The 22,119-nt window shown below is 39.9% G+C and overlaps 1 pseudogene; it reads left to right on the plus strand.

Annotated features, from left to right (window-relative positions):
• The first annotated feature begins 3,355 nt into the window (after nucleotides 1–3,355).
• LOC109755540 (cytosolic sulfotransferase 18-like) overlaps nucleotides 3,356–22,119 on the plus strand; it is a 45,406-nt pseudogene continuing 26,642 nt past the window's right edge.

Raw genomic sequence — 22,119 nt, forward strand, 5'->3', positions numbered from 1 at the left:
AGCGGCCTCCGCGATGAGGTGGGACTGCGGTTGTAGCTGTTGTTGCTCCTGCAGTGGTACCTAGTCCTCCTCGTCACCAGAGGAGATGACAATGACAATCTCCTCCTTGCTGGAGGAGCCGGCCATCGTGGATGCTGAGGGGCCTGGAGAGCGAGGGCGGTAGCGCCATGATCCGCCTGATAAAGAACTGCCGCCACTTCCGTCTGCTGGCGCGAAGAACCAGATCGGCATCACAAGGAGGAGGAGGAAGGGCTCGGAGAAGATGCAGTATGGATGTGTGCATCATGGGCACACGGCTTAAATAGTCACGGTAGAGCCACGCGAAGGGCCAGCCAGCCCGCTTCAATGCGGTGCAACGGCGGGTGTTGGTTTCTTGGGATGCGGCGTCCGCATTGAAGTGGCGACGTCTGAGAGGTTGCGTCCGTCAGCGCCGCCCACATGTCCGGTCACGACGGTCAGCATATGCCGGCCGCTGCATGCTATGGGCCAGCATGAATGCGTTGCGTGGGCGTTGGAAGGAAAACGCGGGAGAGGGTGTTTTTAGTGGGCCACGACGATTAGAAGTGGGCATGGCAGCAGTCCAGACACCCGCAACCCCCAGTTTGTCTCGGATATATGGAAAAATAGTGTGTCTAGACTCGTCGGCGGACCTCGGACTGTACGGCGCGGACGGTTACGGCGATTTAAAGGTTCATGTTGGAGATGCCCTAATAAAGTTGTAGGCGTGAAACTTAGAGGAAAAAAATAACAATGCTACTAGCAAAACTCGCGTGTGCGCCGCACCGCGCATCCAACAAATATCATGAGCCTGATACGGCAGAAAAGTGAGCCATAAAAACCCCGCACTGTCTTGCAATCACAAGAATCTCTACTCTCTATACTATAACTATATTAGAACAATGCCCGTGTGTTGCAACGGGATATAAATATTCTAGTACATTAGCTTGTGATTTACCTGTCAATAATAATGCGACTGTGTAAATAAATATTCATCAAATTCTGCCCGTGAATTACCTTATATTTTGATTAGAAGTTTGATAAGTAAATTAAAGTGAAATTGATTCAGAAGATAAGTAAATTAAGGTGATTGATTATCATATACATGAAAGGTTAGACAAAGAGGTGTTCTTCCCACCACCCCTTCGTCCAACCTTCCATGTACTCTCTCCGTAAACAAATATAAGAGTGTTTAGATCACTACTTTAGTAATCTAAATGCTTTTATATTAGTTTACAGAGGGAGTGTATGATAATCAATATATATATATATACACTAGTTAAAAAGAACGTAAGGTTCCCATTTCATCTTTATTCCCACCACCCCTTCGTCCAACCTTCCATGTATATGATAATCAATCACCTTAATTTACTTACCTTAACCAATTTCACTTTAATTTACTCACCAAACTTCTAATCAAAATATAAGATAATTCACGATCAGAATTTGATGAACATTTATCTATACAATCACATTATTATTAATAGGTATATCACATGCCAGCGTACTAAAATATTTATATCCGTATAAATCACAATGAGCATTGTTCTAGCAGAAGATTAAAAATTCCATGACTGCCGGTGAGGATTGGCGAATTCTGCACATATTACTCCTACTCCGTATTATCTTCTCGATGGCCCAACCGGGCATCATTTGGTTCACGATCTGGCCCAACAGTTCAAACAAATATGCTTCCTTTCACACTGGTCTTCGTTGGCATCCCACCTCGCACAAGCAACCGGCATCATTTGGGTCACGGTGCTGCCTGTCGTTTCCGTTTCGTCGTTTAAAGGGGTTCATCACGTCTTGAACTAGTAAGACTTCGGGGGTGTTTGGTTTCAGGGACTTTTTTATGTTGGGACTAAAAAAAGTCCCTAAAAATCCCTAGCAAACCAAACAAGGGGGACTTTTTTGGGACTTTTTGCTAAAAGTCCTTAGAAGCACCTTCTTAAGAGTCTTTTTCAAAAAGTCCTAGACTAGAAAAAGTTCTAGAACTAGAGAACCAAACACCACCTTCATTAAAACATAAACAAAGTGTGGTACTGTGGTGCTAATTAAGCATGGACGTACTACATGGGATTTTACGTAGGGAGAACGTCGAATAATCGAACGACATCTACCGCGGCTCAAAACTCACCGAATGCGCTGAAGCACAGCAGCTCAGGTGTCGCCTTGTGTTTTCATATTGAGAAAGGTGTGATAGCTCTCGGGTGTCTCTACACCCTTTATAAACAGTAAATTCTTAAAAATAGAACAAAATTCAGAAAAACAACTGAAGGTTTGCAACATCAAATATGCTCAAACATCGTAGGTACTTGCAAGTTTTCACAACGAAATATCATGTAGAGAAAAGTGTAGGCACGAGTTTCTGATTTCAGTGCTAAAAGTGCTTAAAAACTTTGAGCACTGAAAACTTTTTCTTGTGTAGAGCTTCTCGAATGTTTTTTCTACATCAAAACTTGCAAGCACCTACAAAGTTTGAGCATATTTGATGTCGAAAAGTTTCCGTTTTTTAAATTTTATTTTCTGTTTTTCTAAATTTACCGTTCATAGAGAAAACCCACTCTTGGGTATGCTCCTTTTGATCGCCTGGTGCTGATCGATATTGCTTGGCATTCGCAGTTAAGTATTGCATCTTTCTTTCCTTTTTTATAGAAAAAGATGATACCCCGGCCTCTGTATCTGGGAGATGCATGCAGCCATTTTATTAATTATTCTCGAGGATCTTACAAAGTAAAACAACAATATATCTGAATCCGCTATTTTGGCAACATCTGTCGCTACTCCTATCCATATGATGAAGGGGTGCAAGCCGGGCCACATACCCAGACCTCTCACCTAAGCCTAACATGTAAAGCCGGAGGCCCCGACCAAGCCATCTACCGGGTCCGGGGCACAAACAGGTCTGACGCACTCATATGTGTCGTCGTCGCCATCTTCCACTGGTCCATCTTCAGAGCAGATTTTCACTTCCCGACCTCTGCACCAACCAGGGATGCATACGGCCATTTTAGTATGAGTACCAAGATAATTATGGTCCTCATGATTTTTTAAATGAGTATCAAGATATTTCTTGATGCGTGGTTCCACCACACACCAAGCTTGATTCTCAATAAACGGGAAAAAACCCATGTGCATCACCTATTAATTTTAGGAATTAAACTCGGGTCGTTATGCTGCACAACCACATACCCAACCACTAAGCCAAGGCTCTCTTTTGAATACTTTTAGTCTGACGAGACCTCGTACTACATGTTAGTCGATCGAATCATATCACTGCTACCTGGTGCAGCGAGTTAGTTTAATGTTTTGCTTCTCAACATTATATAATCCATGAACCATGATACTAAATACCCATCCTGGTGGCCTCGACCTGCTCATACACAAACACAATTACCCACCACCCACAACTTAGCTCGACGATTAGCCATGGCGGAAGCTCAAACTGAGAGCAACCACAACGCCAGCATCTTAGAGGGAGGAGGAGATGAGAGCATTGTTCCACAGACGCAAGGTTTCTGGGTGCTGTATCAAGGCTGCTGGCTGAGACCCCTAGCTGTGCAGAGAGATCGTGCAGGAGCAGTTCGAGGCGCGCCCCGACGACATCCTCCTCGTCACGTACCCAAAGTGCGGCACCACTTGGATCAAGGCCCTTGTCTTCACCATCACCGACCGCTTTCGCCATGCAATCACCGACGACGACCACCCGCTGCTCACCCACCACCCTCAGGACCTCGTGCCATTTCTCGAGATGCCCTACCGTCAGCTCCACCCTCTCACTGATCTCGAGAAGCTCCCCTCCCCAAGGCTCCTCTCCACCGATATGCCGGTCACGCTGCTGCCTCCGTGCGTAGCGACCCTCGGTTGCCGAGTTGTGTACCTATGCCGCAGTCCCAAGGATGTGCTCGTGTCCAATTTAGATCGGAAAATCAAAATGCCGATCAAGATGACCGGTGGGATAGAGAGAAACCCGGAGCAAGGGCGTGGGGAAAAGACTCTCTAGGGCAGCCGGTCAACACAACGGCAGACGAACCCTAGGTACGGGCGGCGCGGCCCCCGGCGGCGGTCATGGCGGCTGACCGCGGGGCGGAAGCGGCGGGCGGCGCCTAGGGTTTGGATCGATTAGGCTGATACCATGTCTTTTTGGAAAAGGAGGAATACCTTCGGCCTCTGCATCAGTTGATGCATGCAACCATATTATTAAAAATCGAAACAGAGTCTAAACATCCAAGTAAGTTCAAAATCCGAGGAAAAAAAAGGAGAAAATAAGTATGCAAAGTGCCACCTCCGGCAATAAAGCGCCACATCCGCCGATAAAGAATAGGCTGCGATGCCTACACACCTAGCCTATTATTAACTCGCCATCCAAATCGGCTGAAGATAGCCCGTGCTACCGTCTCCTAGCGGTTGCACCCAATAACCATAGGCCCCCTGTAGTCCGCATGAGTGAGTAATGACCACATACGGATCCAGGCTGTAGCTCTGTAGATAACCTGCAAAAAATTGGTGAATGATGTATCATTAAAAATCATATCATTTCTAGTGTTCCATATAACCCATAATAAAGGAGAGAGGCATTTTGGAGGCCGAGCTCCATGGAGGCCTTTATTTTTGAAAATTTCAAATTCAAATTTTCATGGTTCAAAAAATTCTGAAAAAAATATGCGTGTACGTAAGGATGTAATAATTCATGATGAAATACCTTGAGTTGCGACCTGTACAAAAAAGACAAATTCATGGCCTGGAATGATGAATAGCATCATGTGTTAAACAGCTCTAGATTTGTCTTTTTTGCACAGCCCTCATTTCAATGTATTTTGAACTGAAAATTTACACACATGTGTGTTATGCCTTCATGTATATCTGTATTTATTTTCAGAATTTTTTGAAATGTTGAAATATGAATTTTGATGAAATTTCAAATTTGAATTTGGAGGCCTCACTGGAGGCCGAGCTCCAAAAGGGATTTCCGATAATAAAGCACATATCCCTATCCGAATATGTTTAGCCATGTGTATGTCTACTCCATTAAGTCACGTCCCAAATAACGTGTTTATGCTCATTGGAGGTTGGATGTTATGAATAGATCGCCATAACAATTTTGCAAGTGGACACTCGAGAAAGAGGTGTTTAATCATTTCGTTTTGATCACAAAAACAGCACCTGGAGTTACCAACCCAATTCCTTTTCATCAAATTATCTTTGGTCAATATGACTTCTTTGTGGACGAACCACATAAAGATCTTGATGCGGAGTGGAACTTTAATCTTCCATATGTGCAAAGACCTCGACAAGGGCCCGGAGTCAATTAAGTCCAGATACATGGATTTCACATAGAATAATTCATTTGTGGTTAACTTTCAACTAATTTTATCCGCCTGGTCTGAAAGTTGAACATCCATCAACCTACGGACCAGGTGTAACCAAGCACTCCAACGTTCCCCTACAAGAGATCTCCTAAATTGGATGTTAAGTGGTACTGAATTCAATACTGTGGCGACATAATCCTCCTTACGTTGCACAATATTATATAGAAAAGGGTATTGTAAAGCCAGAGGCTGATACCATGTTAGAAGGGATAGAGGGAGATTGGTGGAATTGATGGTTATTGCTTGAGCCTCGTGGGCATATATATAGGAGTACATAATTTACTTGAAGTACAAGACAAGTCAGAATACTTCCTAATCTATCATATGTTTTCAATACAATCACGATACTCAACAAAGTATGCATCTTTCCGATGCAGAGGCCCGGGGATAACCTCCTTTCAAACAAAAAAAGATACTCAACAGTGGGTGTTAACTATTTTTTGTATAAATTTGATCAAAATTTAGAAAGTTTGACCTAAAACAAAGCTAATATGCAAAGTAAATAAAAACGGAGGAAGTACTACTAAAGATGGAGATGCTACAACGTAGTACATATCTACAGAAAAAGCAACGTTCGATCAAACGACATCAAGCACGGCTGAAACTTCTAACCGAGCATCAAGGCCTGCCTCGAGTAATATATTTTCCACATGGTTTGGTCTAGTAAAAGTGGAACTCAAAGTATGAACAGCTCACTGCCCAGCTGCTCAGGTGCTGCTTGCATATCGTGCATGTGGGGTTCTTCAGCGGTATATGGATTCACAAGGAGATTCAAAACTCCAAGATCTGTTGGAAGGATTGGTGTACATATTTATGTATGGCTAACGGGCGTCATTTGGTTCACGACGATCGATGGCCCAACAGGTCACGCTACGAAAGGCTTCTTTTTCACACTAAGAGCTAGTCTCAAATCCACTACTTAATGAAATCAATGATTCAAATTTATTATATACTTTCACGTCTTTCTAGACTGTACGATAGCCGAATTTCTTTGGCGTATTCTTCATATAGCCTTCAACGTGAATCCTTCTATTAGCATCATCGCGTTATTTGGGATATGGCTACATGGAGTGGATTTAAATATTGCGGGACTTATTCGGATAGGGATATGTGCACTATTTTGGACTATATGAAACTGCAGAAATGATATAATCTTCAACGAGAAATTTTTTAACAACTTTTTACAGGTTATCTACAGAACCACTACTGGATTCGTACGTGGTCCTTACTCACTCATGCAGACTCCAGGGAGCATTTGGTTCCTGGGTGCAACTGGTGGGATACGGTAGCACGGGTTAGCTTAAATCAATTTGTATGGGGACCTAATAATAGGCTAGTTGGTTAGTCATTGTAGCCTATTTTTCTCGCCGGCCGTGGCACCTTTTTTTTTTTACTTTTTGTTATCTCTAGACTCTTTTTGTGAGCCAGTACTAGACCTGAGACCTTGTTTCTATACTTTGGTTTAATAAATTGGCTGCATGCATCACTCTGATGCAGAGGTTGAAGGATTTCCTCCTTTTCAAAAATTAAAGAGGGAACATGTTAAAAGTTCCCAAGTAATTTTGTATGGGATAATTTCATTTTTGCCCCTAGTTGGTTCCTACCCACGGGTTTTGCCCTTACTTTTCGAGCTTCCTCAGTTTTGCCCTTACTTTTTCTGTCGTGGTCCCTCGAATGCCCTTTGACCATTTGACCAAAACTTTGAAAATTCATAACTAATTCATATGAACTCAGAAAAATGCAAATAAGATATCAAAATGTTCAGATAAACATTACCTTTATGTGCATATCATTTGCATTCAGGACAAAAGCACCATTTAAACTACCTGAGGTAATTAATGTTATTAATATTATTGAAAATAAAAAGGTATAAACAATATATTTTTTTCATGAATAAAAATTGCATGCAGATGTAGGTGATGTTTCTAAACATCGTGATATCTTATTTGCATTTTTCTGAGTTCATATCAATTTGTTATGAAGTTTCCAAATAATGGTCAAAGTCGTTAGAACATTCATAACAAGATGATACGAACTCAGAAAAATGCAAATAAGATATCTGATGTTCAAAAAACATCACCTACATTTGCATGTAATTTTTATTCATGAAAAAAAAATATTGTTTATACCTTTTTATTTTTAATAATGTTAATAACATTAATTACCTCAGGTAGTTTAAATGGTGCTTTTGTCCTGAATGCAAATGATATGCACATAAAGGTAATGTTTATCTGAACATTTTGATATCTTATTCGCATTTTTCTGAGTTCATATGAATTAGTAATGAATTTTCAAAGTTTTGGTCAAACGGTCAAAGGACATTCGAGGGACCACGACGGAAAAAATAAGGGCAAAACTGAGCAAGCTCGAAAAGTAAGGGCAAAACCCGTGGGTAGGAACCAACTAAGGGTAAAAATGCAATTGTCCCATTTTGTATACGCAAGTGGAACTCAAACTGATTTACAGTTCACTAAATGCTCAGCTGCTCAGGCGTCGCCCATTGTAGCCTTTTCATACTGCGTACGAGGAATTGTTTGGCTCTCCATCTGATCCCTTTGGTGTGCTTGGCTTTTGCAGTTAAGTATTACACCTTTTGATCGCTTGGTGCTCACTCTAGTCAAGTAGACCTCGTCGTACATGTTATTATATTGCTACTACTGGTTAGTGAATGTTGTGTTGTTTAAACACTAAAATCCTTGATAAATAACCATCCTGGATGCCTCAATCTGCTCATACCCAACTAGATCGGGTTCGCGCCTTCGCGCGAGGGTGTTGGTCCTAACGTTTTCATCAAACGGGTAATGCTAAGTCAGTATCAAACGGGTAATGCTAAGTCAGCATTAACCCAGGTTTAGCATATACAATCATACAAGATAACATGGAGTGAAGAATATAATAGGAGCGACATATAGATGTGCAGACACATGTGAACAGATTCCAAAATTACAGTAATATTTTAAAAATATGTTAACACTTCTTAAGTTACACAGAAAAAGGCTATAATAGTCAACAATGCAAGTATCTTCAAACAAGAAACCCATCTGACACTTTTACATCGCCACAAAGTGCTCTGTAGTAGAAATATCAGCCAAAATGTGCACCACTGATTATCTGAACTGGAGCATCACATTTTGAACAAGAAACATGGATATATTTGATAGACAACGTACTGAACTTGGTTTACAGGACATGACATTCCTTATGATCTGAACCTTGTAAAAAGGAAAGATGTATTTACTATATCATCTGATCATTCTAGCACAGCGAGTACAACCTTAAGATAAAGAGAAGATTCACAATGGAGTTGACAGAATCAGTCGGGCTACAAAGCAGCAGAGCAAGTCTGTGAATAGATCATGCACGCTGCTTTCATATTTACAAAGGGAAGAATCTTGGCCCAAAGACTTTGTGACCCTGACGAAGAACGGACAGATGGATGGGCTTCATCTGTGGGTAAAAGAAAACATATTCAAATAAATATCAGGAAAACAGGCTACAAGACTCTATCTAATGACAGAGGATAACAATGCACAATGGAAACCTAACGATCATAGAGAATAACAATAAAACATGAAGTATCCTAAAGTAATTTCTTAAAACATGAAGAGAAAGAATCTACCACATCACATATACGTGCAGAAGAATAGCAATAAAATTCAGTAGCCAAAGAGAAAAGAAAAAAAGAAATTATGTATCCGAGGATATACTGTTAAGGACAATACAACGCAGGCTACTACTCCCTCCGTCCGAAAATACTTGTTAGAGGAATGGATGTATCTAGACGCAATTTCGTTCTAGATACATCCATTTTCCTCCATTTCTCCGACAAGTATTTCCGGACGGAGGGAGTACTAATTATTATAGGGCTAGTTGAGGCATAAACCTTGGGGGGGAAATGTTCTGACTCTCCATACACTTTCCATCTTTATCTTTCATAAGTAATTTTAGGGATTTTTTCGATATGACCCGCGACACAACAACATACAGCTGTCCATGGATAGAACATGATATTTCAGATATAAATTCCAACAAAGGACAATGTCTAACCCTGGTTCATATTTATTATCATGGAATAACATAGTCGGACAGGAAATTATCGTATTTTCAGAGTGAAAGGCCATTTCGTTTTCTAGAGGATCAATTATATCTGGTACGCAAACAACCTCTCCTATAGGAGAACCATCATAATAATAGCTTGAATGTACTATCGGCAAGCTCACTGATGATAAGAATACTTTATGTTCAAGAAAATTGATTGTAGAAATAGCATTCAGAACTCAGGTGGATGTAACACAGTGCTTTCTTTTAACATCATCGTCGGAATTAGCCATTGAATCAAAGCTCAAATACTCTAAATATTGACTTTGACAGCCACATAAATGGTTGGAGTTAAGATAGCTAATTTGTAGCAGGATTTTCAGACCAATAGTAGACAACTAATTTTCAGGATACAGATGTATCTAATACTAAAATGTGACTTGATACATCCGTATTTAGACAAATCCAAGACAAGAATTTTGGGACGGAGGGAGTACAATAGTTGGTACTCATTATCTATGCCCATAAGAACTCCCCCCACAAAAGAAAGGATCTTCACATGCAGCAAGCAGCGGACAAACTATATATCCTCATAAGAAGCTTCACTTCCACTTGCAATATAATAAATAAATAGTTTGACAACATATACAGAGAACTTTCCTGGTACGTGACAATTTTTTCAAAGCGGAATATCCAGACTGAAACATTTTCATCATCCATCTATGCACCATCTATCTATTCGAGGCAGGTTTTAACTAAGAATGGAACTAAAAAGTTGTAGTGAAAATTTGAGCACCACAAACAAAATCACCCAAATTTCCTGACCCAAACAACTATATCATTTATAGGCCATGTATTTTCCAGGCAGATTTTACGACACTTCCAATATGGATAATAAGTGTGAAGCGATCTTGACATAATCTGTCTATCTGATGCTCTAACACAAAACGAATGCTGAAGGATACTAATCCAATGGTCCAATCCATCACAAACTATTGCTAAACAAAATTCAGATTCAATGATCAAACTCAAAATGGTACTAAAGCATGGATGTGTTAGGCATCACAATATTCAGATAAAAGCAAAAAGATGAAACTGCCTGCTTAATACTGATTAGGAAGCAACAATAGTGCATTAATCATGTCATCTTAATAGCTTTACGCATGTCACAATCTCATACGAAAAAATTAGTTAGCATTTACCATATCCAGGCTGGAGGAGGGTAGAATTAGAACCCAGATTGCAGGAACTTCATATGACGAAACAAAAAAGTTTCTGAGGAATATCAGCTCCATACAGTATCTCTAGCGCTGAAATAAGAATACATGGAAGATCAAGATAGATTTAACTCATCACTCAAAGAACATGTAGTAAGGCATGAGTGATGATATAATATAGAGAAAGTAATAAATAGTGTAACAAAGCGAATTCGTGTGCAAGCGGCTTGGAGAGAGAGATAGAGAGCTGAGACGGGGCGAAGCGGAGGCTAGGTTTTCCATCGCCTAGAAACATGCATTATAGTCAACATAGTTATGAACTGCAGTACCAAAATAGCAGTAGTGAATATCATGCATACATGTGCAGGCAAGTACCATAGGCCAGCAAAAGGGAACCAGATTATCCAAAAGAAGGAAGCTTTTATATATTCATATATTCTTCAACATACCCGCCATGAAATTAAGATGTTTCTTGATTAATGAAAGAAACACACAATGGATAAACAGGGGATGGGCATGCACCCGTTGGAAAAAGGCGGAGATATATTGCAATACCATCTATTCATCTTTAGAAAAGATTCTGAGTTTAGAGTTCACAAAGTGTCTTTCAGTATAAATTATGAAAGACTACAGTCATACTCATTGCATCGGTTATCTGAAGAAACATTAAATATTTGGTGTGAAAACATTTACTTTTTGGAAGGAGATGTTTCCAATACAACCACTGCTACAGAGAAATTTTGTGGCAGGAAGGCAAATTGAAATACACACACAAGAGAAATCGGACACGCTAATTCAACCAGAAGGTTTACTGCATAAGGAAGAGAAAGACAGATATATGCTGATAAGTGAATCTGGCATGTCATACATTACACAACAGTATGTAATAGTTTATGTTGCCTGATTAATCAGAGTGTCATTGTAAGGTACTGCATCCCTTTATTTTGCTTCATATGAACTGACCAACTCCAGATAAAAAAGGAAAACCCAAACCAAACATTAGACTTAGTAAGCCACAACCCATGCCTAAAAGATGAATTCTAAATTAGAACATGTACATTCGAAGGCATAAACAAAGGGATGAGAAAAGAAAAGCACCTGTGATGGGACCATAGACCAAAAGCAAAACCGTCGAGACAACCATGAGCAACAACAACGACAGATCCCACCAGTCCGACAGTCATGAACATGAGCAGACGGAAACCATCAACGGAAAACGCTCGATCCAGCAGCAAACCCTAACCGCATCCCTACACAGAGCAAAAGCAATATAGAACAATAATAAGCCTAGATGTGCAGTAGGACATCCAATAGATGCATACAGTGACAGCTCACAACAAACATCCTGCAAAAAATATTAATGAACTAAAATAATCCCACTCAACATGAGAGAAAAAACTGACATTGGTTAGTACTTAGTAGGATAATTGAGTGCAGCAATTAACTACCAGAATAGAGGCCTGCTAGGCTAATTGATGGTGGTTGTTGTTTTAGCAGCAAACATATACAAATCAAATGAGGAGGGAGAGTAATGAGCTTACCAGGGGCAACATGGTCGAGAAGCAAATGACAGCATCCCATTCTTCCCATACAGTCCAATGGCCCTTTCTTCCTTCACAATTCCAGTACACCCAATTCCACATGATTCTCTGCTTTGATTGCAAAACAAATCCTCATACCCTGTTCATCTCTCTCTGCGTGAACATCCATAGGTGGAGTGTGTCATCGCCTTTTAAAGACATGTTATTCTTTTTAAGGCCACTATACATATTGAATGAGGAAGATACTAAAATGTGAGTGAAGAAAAAAATGTAAAGTGTATGTATGAGCACACATGATAACTAAAATCGATGCTCTCATAAAGCATTGAATAAACATAACTTTAGGAAGGTCAACTAATGATACTTTCAGGTTTTAGAAATCCTACGGGTGGCTTTAGCAAAAGTCTTTCTCCAACAATGTGAAAATGAGTATTAATGACGATACATATAACAACAGGAAGGAAACAAAATATTCAGGTTTCGAAACACCTTTCTAACTTTAGTTAAACCTTCATTGTAAAACCATCGAAAATAAGTGCAACTCTGAATGATCACTGAGCTGATCAACACACCCGATGATGAATTTTTGAGTTCCACTTTTAAATTAGCTTAGCATTAGCACGCTTGAGGAGATCATTATCTCACCTATTAGATGATAATACCTTCGAGAGACCTACTTTGCAGTAATCTCTAGGAGCAGACAACCTTAAGACTACTATATATCTTTCGAACTTTTTATCTAATTGACACAAAATCTACTTGGATAACAATGTAAGCCAACAATTCCACGTCAATTAAAACGATGTATGCATGTGGTCGGCCTTAACATTATTTGGGATCATCCAGCTTGGTTACAGCAAGCAGAGGTCAAAGCCATATAAACATAGCCTTTGTCTTCAGCTAAACATACAAACTGCGTTAGTAACAAAAAGAGTCGATCATGAAAAAAAATTGTTTGGTGCATAAGAGATCACCATACATTTAGATAGTTCAGACTGTACTTGGGTGTGGGAAGAACTGAAAGAACAGTCAAATACTTGTCCGAAGAAGCTGGGTATCAACTTCTGCTGAAATTAGGCATCCAAATACACAAAACAGACACTGAATTAATAGAATGTGATGTTCTTTGGGAGGCAAATGAATAATGATCATCTCCTATGATCCCCTCTTTCCTACTATATGCATATTCTCTAGCTGATACTGATAACTGAAAATACAGTCACACAAAGAAGAAGGAAACACATCAAGGAGTGGTTCTATGACATGTTATTTTTCTTGTTTCTTATAATGTCCAGTTGAGTTTGTAAATACTACTAATTTCTCAAGTAGTGCAAATCAGTGTCAAACTATCAAATTGAACTGATGTTTTTCAGTGAGAAACAACTTGCTGTTTGTCATGTTATTGTTTTTCCTTTCGTAAAACACAAGGAGCTTTGTACTCAGTATTTTGCTAGCTGCTTGGCCCCTGCTTGAAATGCGTACAGATGGCCATGGATACATTACAGAAAGAGAGAGAGCATGGGGGTGAGGGGGGTTACCTAGCCCACCACCAAAGGCGCAGGGGGATCCAAACTTGTCCGCTCCAGCAAAGGTCAACTCCATTAGAGGAGAGGAGTGGCAGGAAGGGGAAGCCGACGCCAACGAGGAGCCTACCCAGCCTGCCTGCATGAGGAAGAAACTAAGCTCATGGACATCTGTGAGAGGGGCAAGAGCAGTGAGAAGGGGAAGAGCAAATTGAACCAAAGGTGGGTCCCCACCTTGACCTTGAGGAGGAGCAGCACCGACACTGTGGTCAGATCAGAGCAGCAGCGTCCGTAGCGAGCAGAAAAGTGTCCCTCGATCTGGACGTGGTCGAGCAGTAGCAGATGTGGATGTTGGGGAACGCAGTAATTTTAAAAAAATTCCTACACACATGCAAGATCTATGTGATGCATAGCAACGAGCGGGAGAGTGTTGTCTACGTACCCTCATAGACCGTAAGCGGAAGCGTCAAGTGACGCGGTTGATGTAGTCGAACGTCTTCGCGATCCAATCGATCCTAGCACCGAAAGTACGGCACCTCCGCGATCTACACACGTTCAGCTCGATGACGTCCCTCGAACTCTTGATCCATTTGAGGTCGAGGGAGAGTTCCGTCAGCACGACGGTGTGGTGACGGTGTTGATGAAGTTACCAGCGCAGGGCTTCGCCTAAGCACTACAACGATATGACCGAGGTGGATTATGGTGGAGGGGGGCACCGCACACGGCTAAGACAATGTCTATTGTATGTTCTAGGGTGCCCCCTACCGCCGTATATAAAGGAGTGCTGCCTCTTGAGCACAGCGTTGGTTTTCCCTTGAAGAGGAAAGGGTGATGCAGCAAAGTAGCATAAGTATTTCCCTCAGTTTTTGAGAACCAAGGTATCAATCCAGTAGGAGGCTACGCGCGAGTCCCTCGCACCTACACAAACAAATAAATCCTCGCAACCAACGCGATAAGGGGTTGTCAATCCCTACACGGTCAGTTACGAGAGTGAGATCTGATAGATATGATAAGTTAATATTTTTGGTATTTTTATGATAAAGATGCAAAGTAAAATAAAAGCAAAATAAAAACGGCAAAAGAAATAGCTTGTTGTTGGAAGATTAATGGAAAATAGACCCGGGGGCCATAGGTTTCACTAGTGGCTTCTCTCAAAAGCATAAGTATTTTACGGTGGGTGAACAAATTACTGTTGAGCAATTGACAGAATTGAGCATAGTTATGAGAATATCTAGGTATGATCATGTATATAGGCATCACGTCCGAGATAAGTAGACCGACTCCTGCCTGCATCTACTACTATTACTCCACACATCGACCGCTATCCAGCATGCATCTAGAGTATTAAGTTCATAAGAACAGAGTAACGCCTTAAGCAAGATGACATGATGTAGATGGATAAACTCATGCAATATGATATAAACCCCATCTTGTTATCCTCGATGGCAACAATACTATACGTGCCTTGCTGCCCCTACTGTCACTGGGAAAGGACACCGCAAGATTGAACCCAAAGCTAAGCACTTCTCCCATTGCAAGAAAGATCAATCTAGTAGGCCAAACCAAACTGATAATTCGAAGAGACTTGCAAAGATAACCAATCATACATAAAAGAATTTAGAAGATTCAAATATTGTTCATAGATAAACTTGATCATAAACCCATAATTCATCGGTCTCAACAAACACCGCAAAAGAAGATTACATCGAATAGATCTCCACAAGAGAGGGGGAGAACATTGTATTGAGATCCAAGAAGAGAGAAGAAGCCATCTAGCTAATAACTATGGACCCGAAGGTCTGAGGTAAACTACTCACACTTCATCGGAGAGGCTATGGTGTTGATGTAGAAGCCCTCCGTGATCGATGCCCCCTCCGGCGGAGCTCCGGAACAGGCCCCAAGATGGGATCTCACGGGTACAGAAGGTTGCGGCGGTGGAATTGGGTTTTTGGCTCCGTATCTGATCGTTTGGGGGTACGTAGGTATATATAGGAGGAAGGAGTACGTCGGTGGAGCAACATGGGGCCCACGAGGGTGGAGGGCGCGCCCAGGGGGGTAGGCGCGCCCCCCTACCTCGTGGCTTCCTGGTAGCTTTCTTGACGTAGGGTCCAAGTCCTCTGGATCACGTTCGTTCCGAAAATCACGTTCCCAAAGGTTTCATTCCGTTTGGACTCCGTTTGATATTCTTTTTCTGCGAAACTCTGAAATAGGCAAAAAACAGCAATTCTGGGATGGGCCTCCGGTTAATAGGTTAGTCCCAAAAATAAGTGTATAATAAAGCCCAATAATGTCCAAAACAGAAGATAATATAGCATGGAGCAATCAAAAATTATAGATACGTTGGAGACGTATCAAGCATCCCCAAGCTTAATTCCTGCTCGTCCTCGAGTAGGTAAATGATAAAAACATAATTTTTTTGTGGAATGCTACTTGGCATAATTTCAATGTAATTCTTCTTAATTGTGGTATGAATATTCAGATCCGAAAGATTCAAGATAAAAGTTCATATTGACATAAAAATAATAATACTTCAAGCATACTAACTAAGCAATTATGTCCTTTCAAAATAACATGGGCAAAGAAAGTTCATCCCTACAAAATCATATAGTTTAGTCATGCTCCATTTTTGTCACACAAGAATGCTCTCATCATGCACAACCCCGATGACAAGCCAAGCAATTGTTTCATACTTTAGTAATCTCAAACTTTTTCAACCTTCACGCAATACATGAGCGTGAGCCATGGACATAACACTTGTGGTGGAATAGAATATGATGATGGGGGTTATGTGGAGAAGACAAAAAAGGAGAAAGTCTCACATCAACGAGGCTAATCAATGAGCTATGGAGATGCCCATCGATTGATGTTAATGCAAGGAGTAGGGATTGCCATGCAACAGATGCACTAGAGCTATAAATATATGAAAGCTCAACAAAAGAAACTAAGTGGGTGTGCATCCAACTTGCTTGCTCACGAAGACCTAGGGCACTTGAGGAGGCCCATTGTTGGAATATAAAAGCCAAGTTCTATAATGAAAAAATCCCACTAGTATATGAAAGTGACAAAACAAGAGACTCTCTATTATGAAGATCATGGTGCTACGCAAAAGTGTGGTAAAAGGATAGTAACATTGTCCATTCTCTCTTTTTCTCTCATTTTTTTGGGGCCTTCTCTTTTTTTATGGCCTTCTCTTTTTTTATTCCTCACTTGGGACAATGCTCTAGAAAATGATGATCATCGCACTTCTATTTATTTACAACTCGATACTAGAACAAAGTATGACTCTATATGAATGCCTCCGGCGGTGTACCGGGATATGCAATGAACCAAGAGCGACATGTATGAAAGAATTATGAATGGTGGCTTTGCCACAAATACTATGTCAACTACATGATCATGCAAAGCAATATGACAATGATGAATGTGTCATGATAAACGGAATGGTGGAAAGTTGCATGGCAATATATCTCGGAATGGCTATGGAAATGCCATAATAGGTAGGTGTGGTGGCTGTTTTGAGGAAGATATAAGGAGGTTTATGTGTGAAAGAGCATATCATATCACGGGGTTTGGATGCACCGGCGAAGTTTGCACCAACTCTCAATATGAGAAAGGGCAATGCACAGTACCGAAGAGGCTAGCAATGGTGGAAAAGTGAGAGTGCGTATAATCCATGGACTCAACATTAGTCATAAAGAACTCACATAGTTATTGCAAAAATCTACAAGTCATCAAAAACCAAGCACTACGCGCATGCTCCTAGGGGGATGGATTGGTAGGAAAAGACCATCGCTCGTCCCCGGCCGCCACTCATAAGGAGGAAAATCAAAGAACACCTCATGTTTCAAATTTGTTACATAACGTTTACCATACGTGCATGCTACGGGACTTGCAAAAACTTCAACACAAGTATTTCTCAAATTCACAACTACTCAACTAGCACAACTTTAATATCACTACCTCCATGTCTCAAAACTATCATCAAGCATCAAACTTCTCTTAGTATTCAAAACACTCATAAGAAAGTTTTTACTATTCTTGAATACCAAGCATATTAGGATTATTTAAGCAAATTATCATGCTATTTAAGACTCTCAAAATAATATAAGTGAAGCATGAGAGATCAATAGTTTCTATAAAACAAATCCACCACGGTGCTCTAAAAGATATAAGTGAAGTACTAGAGCAAAAACTATATAACTCAAAAGATATAAGTGAAGCACATAGAGTATTCTAATAATTTCCGAATCATGTATGTCTCTCTCAAAAGGTGTGTACAGCAAATATGATTGTGGTAAACTAAAAAGCAAAGAATCAAATCATACAAGACGCTCCAAGCAAAACACATATCATGTGGTGAATAAAAATATAACTCCAAGTAAAGTTACCGATGGAAGTAGACGAAAGAGGGGATGCCTTCCGGGGCATCCCCAAGCTTTGGCTTTTAGGTGTCCTTAGATTATCTTGGGGGTGCCATGGGCATCCCCAAGCTTAGGCTCTTTCCACTCCTTGTTCCATAATCCATCAAATCTTTCACCCAAAACTTGAAAACTTCACAACACAAAACTCAGCAGAAAATCTCATGAGCTCCGTTAGCGAAAGAAAAAAAAAGACCACTTCAAGGTACTGTAATGAACTCATTATTTATATATATTGGTGGTAAACCTACTGTATTCCAACTTCTCTATGGTTTATAAAGTATTTTACTAGCCATAGATTCATCAAAATAAGCAAACAACACACGAAAAACAGAATTTGTCAAAAACAGAACAGTCTGTAGTAATCTGTAACTAACGCAAACTTCTAGAACTCCAAAAAATCAGCCAAAATAGGACGGCCTAGACAATTTGTTTATTGATCAGCAGCAATTGGAATTAATATTTTATCACGTCTGGTGATTTTAAACAATTATTTTCATGAACAGAAAGTTTCTGGAATTTTCAGCAAGATCAAATAACTATCATCCAAGAAAATCCTATAGGTTTAACTTGGCACAAACACTAATTAAAACATAAAAACACATCTAACCAGAGGCTAGAACAAATATTTATTCCTAAACAGAAGCAAAAAGCAAATAACTAAAAATAAAATTGGGTTGCCTCCCAACAAGCGCTATCGTTTAACGCCCCTAGCTAGGCATAATAGCAAGGATAGATCTAGGTATTGCCATCTTTGGTGGGCAATCCATAAGTGGCTCTCATGATAGATTCATATGGTAATTTTAGTTTCTTCCTAGGGAAGTGTTCCATGCCTTTCTTTAATGAAATTGGAATCTAATATTCCCTTCCTTCATATCAATAATTGCACCAATCGTTCTAAGGAAAGGTCTACCAAGAATAATAGGACATGAAGGATTGCAATCTATGTCAAGAACGATAAAATCTACGGACACATAGTTCCTATTTGCAACAATAACAACATCATTAATTCTTCCCATAGGTTTCTTAATAGTGGAATCCGCAAGGTGCAAGTTTAAAGAGCAATCATCAAAATCACGGAAACCTAGCAAATCACACAAAGTTTTTGGAATCGTGGAAACACTAGCACCCAAATCACACAAAGCATAGCATTCATGATCTTTAATTTTAATTTTAATAGTAGGTTCCCACTCATCATAGAGTTTTCTAGGGATAGAAACTTCCAACTCAAGTTTCTCTTCATAAGATTGCATCAAAGCATCAACGATATGTTTGGTAAAAGCTTTATTTTGACTATAAGCATGAGGAGAATTTAGCACGGATTGCAACAAGGAAATACAATCTATCAAAGAGCAATTATCATAATTAAATTCCTTGAAATCCAAAATAGTGGGTTCATTAATATCAGGTGTTTTGATCTCTTCAATCCCACTTTTATCAATTTTAGCATCAAGATCTAAAAACTCCGAGTTTCTGGAACGCCTTCTAGGTAAAGGTGGATCATATTCAGTCCCATCATTGTTAAGATTCATATTGCAAAACAAAGATTTAATAGGGGACACATCAATAACTTTTAGATCTTCATCTTTGTTTTCATAAAAATTAGAAAAACACGCTTTTATAAAGCAATCTTTCTTAGCACGCATCCTAGCGGTTCTTTCTTTGCACTCATCAATGGAAATTCTCATGGCTTTGAGAGACTCATTGGTATCATGCTTTGGTGGAATAGATCTAAGTTTCAAAGAATCAACATCAAGAGAAATTCTGCCAACGTTCCTAGCCAATTCATCAACTTTAAGCAATTTTTCTTCAAGCAAAGCATTGAAATTCTTTTGTGAATTCATAAATTCCTTAACACTAGTCTCAAATTCAGAGGGCATCTTATTAACGTTTCCATAAGAATTGTTGTAGGAATTACCATAATTATTAGAGGAATTACTAGCATAAGGCCTAGGATTAAAGTTTCCTCTATACGCGTTGTTACCAAAATTATTCCTACCAACAAAATTCACATCCATAGATTCATTATTATTCTCAATCAAAGTAGACAAAGGCATATCATTAGGATCAGAAGAAACACTCTTAGTAGCAAATAATTTCATAAGTTCATCCATCTTTCCACTCAAAACATTAATTTCTTCTATCGCATGCACTCTTTTATTAGTAGATCTTTCAGTGTGCCATTGAGAATAATTAACCATAATATTATCTAGGAGTTTAGTAGCTTCTCCTAAAGTGATTTCCATAAAAGTGCCTCCCGCAGCCGAATCTAAAAGATTTCTAGAAGCAAAATTCAATCTGGCATAAAAATTTTGTATAATCATCCACAAATTCAAACCATGAGTGGGGCAATTACGTATCATTAATTTCATCCTCTCCCAAGCTTGTGCAACATGTTCATGATCAAGTTGCTTAAAATTCATAATATCGTTTCTAAGAGAGATAATCTTAGCGGGTGGCAAATACTTAGAGATAAAAGCATCCTTGCACTTGTTCCAAGAATCAATACTATTTTTAGGCAAAGACGAAAACCAAGCTTTAGCACGATCTCTAAGCGAAAAAGGAAATAGCTTCAATTTAACAATATCATTGTCAACATCTTTCTTCTTTTGCATATCACACAAATCAACAAAGCTATTTAGATGAGTAGCGACATCTTCACTAGGAAGGCCGGTGAATTGATCTTTCATAACAAGATTCAACAAGGCAGCATTGATTTCACAAGATTCAGTATCGGTAAGAGGAGCAATCGGAGTGCTAAGGAAATCATTATTGTTGGTATTGGTAAAGTCACATAATTTGGTATTATCTTGAGCCATCATGACAAGCAAGCAATCCAACACACGAGCTAACAAGAAGCAAGCGAAAAAGAGGCGAACGGAAAAGAGAGGGCGAATAAAACGGCAAGGGTGAAGTGGGGGAGAGGAAAACGAGAGGCAAATGGCAAATAATGTAATGCGGGAGATAAGGGTTTGTGATGGGTACTTGGTATGTTGACTTTTGCGTAGACCTCCCCGGCAACGGCGCCAGAAATCCTTCTTGCTACCTCTTGAGCACTGCGTTGGTTTTCCCTTGAAGAGGAAAGGGTGATGCAGCAAAGTAGCATAAGTATTTCCCTCAGTTTTTGAGAACCAAGGTATCAATCCAGTAGGAGGCTACGCGCGAGTCCCTCACACCTACACAAACAAATAAATCCTCGCAACCAACGCGATAAGGGGTTGTCAATCCCTACACGGTCACTTACGAGAGTGTGATATGATAAGATAATATTTTTGGTATTTTTATGATAAAGATGCAAAGTAAAATAAAAGCAAAATAAAAACGGCAAAAGAAATAGCTTGTTGTTGGAAGATTAATGGAAAATAGACCCGGGGGCCATAGGTTTCACTAGTGGCTTCTCTCAAGAGCATAAGTATTTTACGGTGGGTTAACAAATTACTGTTGAGAAATTGACAGAATTGAGCATAGTTATGAGAATATCTAGGTATGATCATGTATATAGGCATCACGTCCGAGATAAGTAGACCGACTCCTACCTGCATCTACTACTATTACTCCACACATCGACCGGTATCCAGCATGCATCTAGAGTATTAAGTTCATAAGAACTGAGTAACGCCTTAAGCAAGATGACATGATGTAGAGGGATAAACTCATGCAATATGATATAAACCCCATCTTGTTATCCTCGATGGCAACAATACTATACGTGCCTTGCTGCCCCTACTGTCACTGGGAAAGGACACCGCAAGATTGAACCCAAAGCTAAGCACTTCTCCCATTGCAAGAAAGATCAATCTAGTAGGCCAAACCAAACTGATAATTCGAGGAGACTTGCAAAGATAACTAATCATACATAAAAGAATTCAGAAGATTCAAATATTGTTCATAGATAAACTTGATCATAAACCCACAATTCATCGGTCTCAACAAACACACTGCAAAAGAAGATTACATCGAATAGATCTCCACAAGAGAGGGGGAGAACATTGTATTGAGATCCAAAAAGAGAGAAG

The sequence above is a fragment of the Aegilops tauschii genome, chromosome 3 (assembly GCF_002575655.3).
Source record: "Aegilops tauschii subsp. strangulata cultivar AL8/78 chromosome 3, Aet v6.0, whole genome shotgun sequence".
In the NCBI taxonomy this organism is placed as follows: Eukaryota; Viridiplantae; Streptophyta; class Magnoliopsida; order Poales; family Poaceae; genus Aegilops; species Aegilops tauschii.